Below are 10,743 nucleotides of genomic sequence, written 5' to 3'. Positions count from 1 at the left end.
TTATGAATTTTATTTATTTATTATTACATTTATATCCCACCTTTTTTCTTTTCACAGGGAACCAAGCCAGCTTACATGCTCTTCCTCCTCCTCCTCCTCCTCCTCCTCCTCCTCCTCACCATTTTGTCCCCACACCAACCCTGTGAGGTAGGTTAGGCTGAGAGTCTGTGACTCTTCATCCCAGTCCAACGCTCTAACCACTCCACTCCACTAGCTCTCCAGTGGGACATCAGTGGTTTCCAAACTGTGTTCCTGGAGAATGGGGCAATCATTGGAAACTTGTCAGAGGTTCATCAGTGAGATTAATGGCAAGCAAAAATGGCTTCCAAAAAAGCCTGCCATCATTGCAATGCAGAGCCACAAAGGAGCATGGGATGTGTTCTGAATTGCAATATGATCGGCCAGTCATCGTCCCCAACCAAACTGAGTTTATGTTCTAAAAATACTACCCACAGAGGAGGTTCCTGCAACATACAAAGGTTCTATGGAGGTTCTTGGCACAGAAGTCAACATGAAAGTTAGTTCTGAAAACCACTGGGTGAGATGAAGGATGCCTGTGGGTGAAGCAAAGCAGAGTTTGTGACCAAGAGATATGCTGAGCATGGAGTCTTCATGGATAGGTCTGCTTAGCCTGGAGAAGAGATGATTAAGGGGTATTATGATAGCTATCTTCAAGTATTTGAAGGCCTGTCCAGTATATGATGGAACAAATTCATTCTCTGTTCATTTAGAGGGTAGGAGATGAACCAACAGGTTAGAATTACAAGAAAGGAGATTTCGACTAGCTATTAGAAGGAACTTCCTGATGGTATGAGCTGGGGCATGCTGGGAGTTGTTGGACAGTTTTCTGCCTAACATGCATAGGATTGTGCCCTTAGAGGTTTTTAAGCAAAGGCTGGATGATCATATGCCAGGAAAGCTCTAGCAGTGGTTTTCCTGAAACGTCCGGAGGGGTTGGTGGTTGGAATAGATAACGTTTGAGGTTCCTTCCAACTCAGATTCATTTACTCATGCACCAGTTTAACCACTTTTTCTTGGCTATTTTAAATCCCCTACCCTCTAGAACTTATAGAGCACTGAAAGCAATGTCAATTAATACCAGACAAGCATCAGGTTACTGTGTCTGTCTTATCAAGATGTTGATGGGCTTATTTAAATTCTTAGTCTTGATATGTCGGTTGAGAGATGCTAACCATGGATGGATTACTCAATATCACCTAGAGGTTTCATAGACAATTATGATGAACATTAATATTTTTATAATGATAAAGATATGACAGCCAGGTTACATCAGGTAATGTCATGTTCCCCAGCATAAGGGGCATCAACTCTTTGAGTGTGTGCATGTTTAACTCTGGGATGGAAATCACAGTGAGTTTCCAGACCATGAATTAATCTAAATAATGATGAGCGGAGGGAAAGGTTCAAAACGATCAAAGTATGCTGATGTGTGCTGATGCAAATGTATGGTGTCAAAGTGAGGTTAGCCTGACTGTGGGGAAAAAGAGGCTGGGTGAGGTGGGAAGGAATGATTTTGAAGCAAAAAAATGATAGGAAAAACTTAAGCACCTTCTCCAATCTACTTTGCTACTGTAAATCAGCCATTCCTGAAGTTGCTTTTACATATATCCATCCACGTTTTAAAAAACTGTAATATCTAGTTTAGCATGGAGTGAGATTTTTAACTGTTGCACAGTCCAATGGGAGCTTCTCCTGCATGTGCTCTACCCACATGAATGGGAATTGTGCAAGGGCAGAACTGCTCCTTCCTGTAGGGTTTTACTTGAACATTCCTGGTAGAAAAGCCCACACTGCAAAACTAGCTATCCCTGTGAAAATCAATGATTGAATTACTCCACAATCACTTATCAATGTTAGGCAATGTAGAACCCTGCAACCAAAGAACTGGCTGGTTATTTCAAATCAATAGGTGGCATTCAGTTGTGCCTCTTGGCTCTCGCTTGCGATGCCTTTCTGCTAGGCTTGCTTCTGTGCCTTTAAAAGCCACTTCATGCTCAGAAATCTCAGGAGGTGTAGCTTTTGCTGACATGGAGATGCATAATGGGGAAAGCTTCAGTAGCTTAATATAGAGTATGACAAGCTGCTTAAAGGCACAGGAGCAGGAGCAGAAAGAAAGGTGGCAACCCTACTAGACCTTTGCTGCCCTCCTTTTGGCTTGTTAGTGGAAGCCACAGCTAGCAGACTTCTCCCCTTTTTGCAACTTTTAGGACCTAATTAGATGTGAGCTGGGAGGAGGGCTCAGCATCACTGGCGATACATGGAGATTCATGCTTCCGCAGGGGGACCACGCAGGGCCGCCAGGGCCCCCTGGTTCTGTGGCTGCTGCTGCTTGCTTATCCGCTCTGTTCCTCTGGCATGGAAGGAAAGTGGCAGCAAGCAGTGGGAGTGAGCAGAAGGAACAGCAGCTATGGATGCCTGTGCACACCTCTCTCTGGGCAGCAGTGGGGACTGTCCAGAAGCAGAGGAAGAACAAGTGAGAAATTGCTGGGAGGACAAGGACCCACTGAGGGCATCTAGCTGAGCCCCCCAATCTGGAGTGGGCACTGGGTGAGAGATTTGCAAACAAGAACTCTTGCGGGTTTTCCAAAGATCAGAGAAGCCACAAAGGGAGCTGAGTGACATTGGGGATGTTGGGAATGGGGGATGGTTGAACTCACCATCTACCCATCCCGACCCAAGTTCCTGGTTGAAATCACCCCTCCCCACTCCAAAGCTCCTGCTTCGTTTCACTAAGGTTGGTTCTTCAGGAAGAAAACCATGCTTATGTTCTCCCATTTATAAAATGTGTGTGAACAGTACCAAAGACTTTTTGTCTTTCTTCATGGTAATGCAGCCTAATACATTTTAAATGTGGCCAGAGTTGCCCGCATCTCCAATCCTGAACATCCTCTGACTTTGCTGTCTGCCTTCCTGTTATTTTTGTCTTGCTTTTGTTGTGAAGAGCAAGTGCTAATGACCTCACAACTCACCTCTTCAAATCAATTCATTTTGCACTGCAATCTTTGACAGCTTCCATAAATGGCTCTTACTGCATCAACACCCATCTTAGGGATTTATTTTCTCTGCTATGAAATGAGATTGAACACTTTGTAAAAGAAAAATTAGAGGCTGTTACACAGTAATGGCCCTCTCTCTGGAGAGTTAACCTTAGCCATTGCCATCCTCACAGTGTATTAATTATGCAATGTAAACTATTAAAGATAAGTGGGTTTCAGTAGCAAGTGCCATGTAACAGATCATTTCATCTAACCCAAAGACCTTACAATATGATCGGAGCTGTTGAAATGAAATTTTGATGTGGTTTACATGTGAATTTCGAATGTCTTGGGTTTCGTGTATGGCAGTTCAGTCTGGTTTAACTTATTATCAAAAGATCTGTTATTCATTGTTATTCATGTTATGTCATTGCATTATGCTGTATAATTTACAGGTTTTGATGCTATATTAATGCCATATTACATGCTTAGTTAATAAACTGAATAGTTACTTAAGAAACTGAATACATTCCTTACCACAACACATGGTAAAACTATGGGGTTTGCTACCACAAGAAGTGGTGACAGCCACAAACATAGATGGCTTTAAAAGGCGGTTAGACAAATTCTCGGAAGGTAAGGCTATCTATGGCACCTAGTTCCAATAGCTATATACTACATCCAGTATCAGAGGGACCATGCCTCTGAATATCAGTTGATGTCGTCCTCATGTCCTCCTTGTGGGCTTCCCATGGGCATCTGGTTGGCCACTGTAGGAAACAAAATGCTTGATTAGATAGTTCTGTAGTCTAGTGAAACAACTCATGAACAACTCATGCTGCTGGCTTCACATGTAATAGCCCATGATTTAAACAACAAGCCATGGGTTCTCTTTCTGGGTTGTTCATGGTTAATAAACCATGGCTTGTTAGCATGGCTGGGTTTGCATATCACAACAACCCAGAATTCAACAACTTAAATAAACTTAAATAAACCATGAGTTTGCATTATGTATGAGCTGCCCCAAATCTGGTACAATGTATCTTTGCTTCCACAGGTTCCCCACTGTAACTAAGCTGTGGGTCCAGTTAGCACCTATGTTTATTCTTATTCACTTTTGCATGTACAAAGAAATTTACATACCCATGGTGATTCCCCAGTTCCTTCTGACCATTATTTTCCATGTCTGTAGCCATCATTTGCCCTTGCCCAGGGCTCTTTCAAACACAGATATTTGCCTCCCTGTTTCCTTGTTCTTCCCCATGGCTAGCAATGATTTTTTACTATTACATTTGCCAATGCTGTTATGCCTCCTTCTAGTCAGTGGTTCAGGGCATGTGGTTCCGAGTGAGTGCTAAGACCAAAGTATCTGCGAGTAGCTTTGGGTGAGTGTCATTTGGTTGCTAGGCCGCCATTTAATTTAGCAGCTCAGCATGCCCAGAAGCTACATGACTGTTACCGTATTGCTGAAGGTTGTAACTGTGAATAAAAAGATGAATGTGTTTGGTGTAATGGTTACACAAGCAGTCTTGCAGTGTTTTTCCTCATCTTTAGTTGGTATGGTTTTCTTAATTGTGAGAAGCAGCTTTTGTTATAGACAAGAAGTGACCACCACTAGTAAGCTATTGGGTAGAATGAATGGCTTGGCTCCTAAGATAACTTAGCTTAAGGAAGTTCATGAAAGGGACGTTTCCTGTCCCTTCTTCCTCCCTTCATCCTGAGCCTCCCCCAGAGCCTCTCCGGAGGATCTGGGGAGTCTCCCAAACAATGTAGGATGGGTCATATGGGGGGTTGGGGGCTGTTGGCAGGAGGAGAGGAGAGAAATATTTCCTTCCAAGAAGTTAGCTTCTTATCTTAGGACCAGTGGAGGCTGGTGGCTGTGATGTCAGTGGGGCGGTGAATCTGCTCCAGGTTTCAGTCAGAACCAGTGAGAACTCTAAAGGAGCTATCCAACATGCTTCCACACCTTGGATAGCTCCTTTAGGGTTCTGACTGAAACTCGGACTGGATTCACTGCCCCACTGACATCGGAGACACCAGCCTCCACTACTTAGGACACACGCCCAAATTTGGACAACTCCCCTCTCCCCTAGCAGCAGTGCCAGCTCCAGGTTTTTGAGGGCCTTTGGGTGAGACAGCTTCAATGGGTCCCCTCCTTCAGTAAGTCTAGCTTCTCACCACCATGATCACCAGCTGCTATTGGTGATCCTCCTCTTCCTCATCAATGCTACCACTTGCTTGCTTGACAGGCAGAGAGCCAGTGAGCAAGTAGGCAGGGGCATCTGCTGCTTTTGCTTCTCACCACCACTGTTGAAAGGCAGGTGAACAAACAGGTTGCAATGGTGAAGAGGAGGAGCAAATCCAAGGGGCTCTTTTCAGTGGGCCCCTGCTGCGGTGTGGGCCCTCAGCAGGTCCCCATGTATGCCTACCCCTGCCTAGCAGCTCCCTACGCCTCATCTCACATTGTGACTTCAGAGTCTTTTCAGAGCACAGATGGCTGTAGGGGAAGGGAAACTTTTTTTTCTATGAACTTCCTTAGCTTATCGTAGGATCCAAATCAATGAGTATAATTCCAGTGATTCAGGGAAAATTAATGGAGTGAACAAAACTTCACATGACGCAACTATTTAAAACAACAACAAAAAGCCCATTGTACGTCATGCTCTGATTTAGTTAGATTGAAATGGAATAGAGTGCTGTATACTGAATGCATTGGATATAATTAACCAGTGGCCAACAGCTATTAGGGTATGGATTTGTTGTTGTTGTTGTTCAGTCATTAAATCGTGTCCGACTCTTCGTGACCCCATGGACCATAGCACATCAGGCCTTCCTGTCCTCCGCTCTCTCCCAGAGTGTGCTCAAGTTCATTAGGGCATGGATATAGACTATGAAATTTAATGGAAACATATTAAAGTCATTGGCCCCAATCCAACTAGAGTTAGTCGATTATAAAGTTGCATTGAAAGCAATAAGGCTTATGTTTGTTGCAGTTAGCGTCTTGTATTGGTTTCCATAGGGCTTAGTCAGGGCTAGCTTTAGCTGGATTCAGGCCAACAGCCATAGGGAAAGAGATCTGATTCTACCATATTTAGAGCGGAAGGAATTCCATTCAGCCCGTTGTAGGATTTCAGTAAATTGTAGCCAGAAATAAATGCATCTGTAAAAAAGTGTACAAAATTAGAACAAGTACCTTTGTTTTTGTTTCATTTTTATATCCCAAAGGTGAAGTACGTAGATGACACCTTGCGAAAGGCAGGTAGGGTTGGCCCACCTTTTGCTGTATGATGGCCAATCCTATTCAAGCTTGTACCTGTCTAATATTTTGTAGTGTCAATGTCAAATACTAACATGGTGGTCCCAGTGACTTTAGGATAATATACACAGGCCTAAGCAACCTGATGCCTTCTATATCTTTGGCACTACAACTCCCATCAGCCCCAGGCAACATTTTTGGGGATTATGGGTGCTTGTAGTCCATAACATCTGGAGGGCAGTAGGTTGCCTGCCTCTGAACTGAGTCTAGCTCTGCTCCCGTATCATAGCTTTGTGGGATGCTGCAATGACGCATCTTATGCCAGCTGCTCTTCCGTGCTGCCTGCTACAGGCACAACCCTCACATGGCTTGTAAGACCATGGTATAGGCGCAGCAATCGCTGTGGTCCATTCCAGCCATTTGGGTTGAATCCCATGATACCTGATAGCAGGCTTGGGAGCTCCTTCAACATACTGCTTCAGTAATGTGTACCAAGCAATCATGTGGGGCCGGAAGGCGGCCCCCAGGGTGGCTTCCATGCTATCAGGCTCATCTGGGGTGAGGGGCTGTAGTTCAGTGGTAGAGCCGCGTGCTTTGCAGTTCCCACTGTAGTGGAATATGCATTGTACTGTGTGGAATTGCTAAGAATTTATTGCATTTTGTAGACCTGACTAGTTCTATGAGTGTATGTTGTGAGATAACTGTGAGTAATGGAATGGATTCTGGAATTGAAGGAAGGCTACTACAAGTGAGTCGGTTAGGTCATAGAAGCAGCACAATGCTTAGTGTAGCAGGGATACCTTTGTCTAGGTAGTACTGGTGTCAATGGTTACTTTGAGAACAATGGGCATAGTGGTAACACCAGAGACGTGTTTCCATGACAATGGAAGGAGAAGCTAATGGAGAAGTACCAGATTTTTTAAAAAGGAATCGGCTTTGCTGTAATCAGGGTTCCATGAGCAGATTCTTCGGCCCAGTAAAAATCACTTCACAGAACATACTTCCTAGTGGGGGTGGGGGTTGGAGTGAATGGCATCTGACTGGCAGGGGCTGCTCAACCAATAAGAGAGGCTTCCCCCCCCCTCTCCCTCACCCCTTTCTCCTTTCCCCTGAAAGTCCAGATTCACCTGCATTCCAGGAGCAAGCCTCATTGAGCACAAGGGGAGTTACTTCCGAGTAGACATACATATGCTTGTGCTGGGAAAGGGGGGGCACACAGAGATGGAAACCAGCCCCCATTTTAACATGCAGGACCTCAGTGACCACAATGGGAGTTTCTTCTGAGGAGACAGTAATGGGTTGGTTGTGGGAAAGTGATGGAAACCAGCCCCCATTTTAACGCACGGGATCTTTATAAGGAAGATGTGAAATAGTTACTTTCTAAGGCAATGAATTGGAGCCTTGAGATCGTGCTTAATTGCACTTAAGGAATTCAGCTTGAAAATGTGCTGAGTCAATTGAGTGGCTTCTCTGTTATTTCTGTGAGCATCTGTGAGCATTCAGAGGGCAAGCCTCATGCAGCACAATGGGACACCCCTTGACCTGGGACATGGTGAAAGGCACACCCCTGGGCAGGGCTAGCATACACGAGGGAAATGCGGGGGTTGGGGCACACAGCAACTATACCAGGGAGAACCCGATTTCAGGAAAAGAATTGGACTTGAAGCAGGCTCAGGAAATCTGGTTTTTCCCTGATAAGCTCCAGGGTGGCTGCTGGATGACCACGACGTCATGTATCCCTAACGACCTCCACACACAGCTGGCTCAGAGTAAATCATAGAATAGTAGTAGGGTTGGAAGGGGCCTACAAGGCCATCGAGTCCAACCCCAATCACTGGTGGAAACACCCCCCAGGTTCGAAGCTAAGGATGAGATCATCAACTTCATGGGGGTTATAAAATACCAGGATTTGATTTGTTTGGGGGAGAGATCCTGGGAGAACAAGAAACCGACCACATGTGCTTAGGCTGGCTTTGCCCACCCATGCCTTCCATTTGGTACATATGAAACTTTGCTATTGTTAGATTGAGATGAGCCTAGGTTTTACTATGTTAAAAATATGCTTGCTATTATTTTCATTATACACTTAGTGATTATAACTTGTGTGTATTTAGGGATGTTTGTAATATGCCTCATCTTAGCTAAAGCTTGTTATTGTCTTAGAATATTGTTATCTCTCCAAGCAATAAATTTATGTTCTTTGATACCATATTTGTGTTGTCTGGCCTGAGAGAGGTTTCAGGGACCACTACCCATACATTAATTCTTGAAGCCCTAAACACTTGCTACAGATTTGTAAATCTATCACTGAGTGGGCCTGTCCCTAAAGCTGCTGTATCTCTCTTGATCTCAGATCTCAGGCAAATCTCAGATACACCCATTCAAGTTTGGGAAACAAGCTACTCGAAACGAGAAGAAGTTACTTGTCTCACTATGTTTGGTCCATAGTCATCTCCATAGCAAGTGGGAAAAGATCTCTGCCTGTGAGATCCAGAGTAGCTAGTCAAGATAGACAATACTGAGCTAGATGTACCAATGGTCTGACTCTGTATAAGGCAAATTCATGTGTTCATCTCGATATTGTTAGTCTGTGATGTGCAAATTTGCAGGGTATTTGCAGGACAGAAAGAGCAGGTGAGAGAGGAATGTTTCACCCTTTCGCAATCTCTCCCCCCCTCTGCTTTCCCACCCTGGTTCCATTGGGATGCAGAAGAGGAAAAGGGTTAAATACGCACTCCACCCATCCAGCACTCTTTCTCTGCAACCCATCTTTGCACATAATAGGCAAACATAAGGTTGTTTGCACCCCCTGCAGATGTCCTGTGATTTAGGCCTTATTGGCTGGTACAGCAGCTCATAAGACCGGACTGCATGTCCATTTAAATGTGTGGAATTATTCTGGATTTACATTAGTGTAACTGTACACGAGGAGAATAGACATTGATCTAAAGTGTATCATCAAGCATCCCAGATACTGGAGCAGCTTTTGCTAGATTGTTTTGCAGGCTGTTAGTCCCCTGTAGAATCTGTTGCTTCCATTAGGCTTTAGACTATACAACTGTGAGATAAGAATAAATTTTCTGAGTCCAATGGGATGGCTTCTCTTTGCTTCAATAGCAAAATAGCATGGTTCTAACAGATTTAGAATGTTTCCATCTAAAACATTTTGGAAATATGGAAAATATGGAATTCCAAGATCAGATATTATGATGATGATGATGATGATGATGATGATGATGATGTAATCAGTGCTTTTTTTGCTGTGCCTATCCCCAACTTAGGGGATTTCTGCACCAGCCTAAAATCCTGCATTTAAAATGGGGCTTTCCACTTCCGTTTTAAATGCAGGATCACAACTGATTCCCTTTACATGCGCTTCCTTCTCTGTAGATGGCCGTTCCCATAGCATTATGTTTCCGTGAAGAGGCAATACACACGCTCCAGGTTCAGCGATACTTGCTCCTGGGCTTCTGCCCCTTTCCCTCCCCTTGCACATTACTGGTGGATGGGGACTGACACGTGGACAGCCCCCCCACCGATCTCCCCGGGCCCTGCCTCCCTCTTCCATGCTTTGGCCAGTCCCTGCCTCTCAGCCCCTCTGCTGCTCCTACACCCTGCCACCCCCCCCCCACTGCTGCTCTGCTGCTCTGTTTTGAACAGGCAGGCTGAAAATGGCGAGGAGCCAAAATGGCGCAGGAGCGGGAAGGCTGAACGCCCATCAGACCTTCGTCCCCATCTTCGACATCATGACCAGGCCCCCAACAACCACACTCGGCGCTTCATTCACTCTAGGGGAGAAATACATGGGGAGGACATGGCGCTCCATTTGCGCATATCTGGAAAAATACCCCATTGTTTCCGTTTGAGGAAAACACGGGATAGGTGGGAGGAAATAGTGGAATAATGACTGGACAACGACGACGTCATGTAATGGACCCGCACAATTCAGTCAGTGAACAACCATGAGTGCGCAGTAAACTTGAGGTGTAGAGATCCCCTTAGTTTTCCGTACAACTGATGCCAGTTTGCTTAGAAGCCATTGGAGTGCCCTTCTAATCAAGACTAGTGTTTTTCCATCCCCTTCCCCTCCAAATGTCAAGCAAATACCAGAGGGATTGTTTTCAAAGGATGGAAATGGAGCTTCTGCTGAAATGGAGTTCCACATGTGAAATTCTTCCCCCACAATGTCCATTGTAGAAGCCCTTTCCCTGTATTGTGTCATCATCAGATTGTGATTTCCCTGTTCGTTCCAGTAACAAGCCCACTGATATGGACTGGGGACAGGGAAAATGCTCAATACCACGATGCCATGGGATTAGGTAAGTAGACTTAGCTGTTATAAGGGAAGAACTTGACATGGCGATACAGTTTCAGTGTCAGCCTTGTGTCCAGGATAATGTGTAGTTCTGCACTAACCCACAACTGATGAATACAGGCAGAATTCTATACATCAAACTGGGATTCAAATATGAGCATTAAAAATGAGGTGAA

This window comes from Heloderma suspectum, chromosome 3 (assembly GCF_057233095.1).
Source record: "Heloderma suspectum isolate Gila_16-S chromosome 3, 16-S_ref, whole genome shotgun sequence".
Lineage (NCBI taxonomy): Eukaryota > Metazoa > Chordata > Lepidosauria > Squamata > Helodermatidae > Heloderma > Heloderma suspectum.
This window is presented reverse-complemented; position numbering follows the sequence as displayed.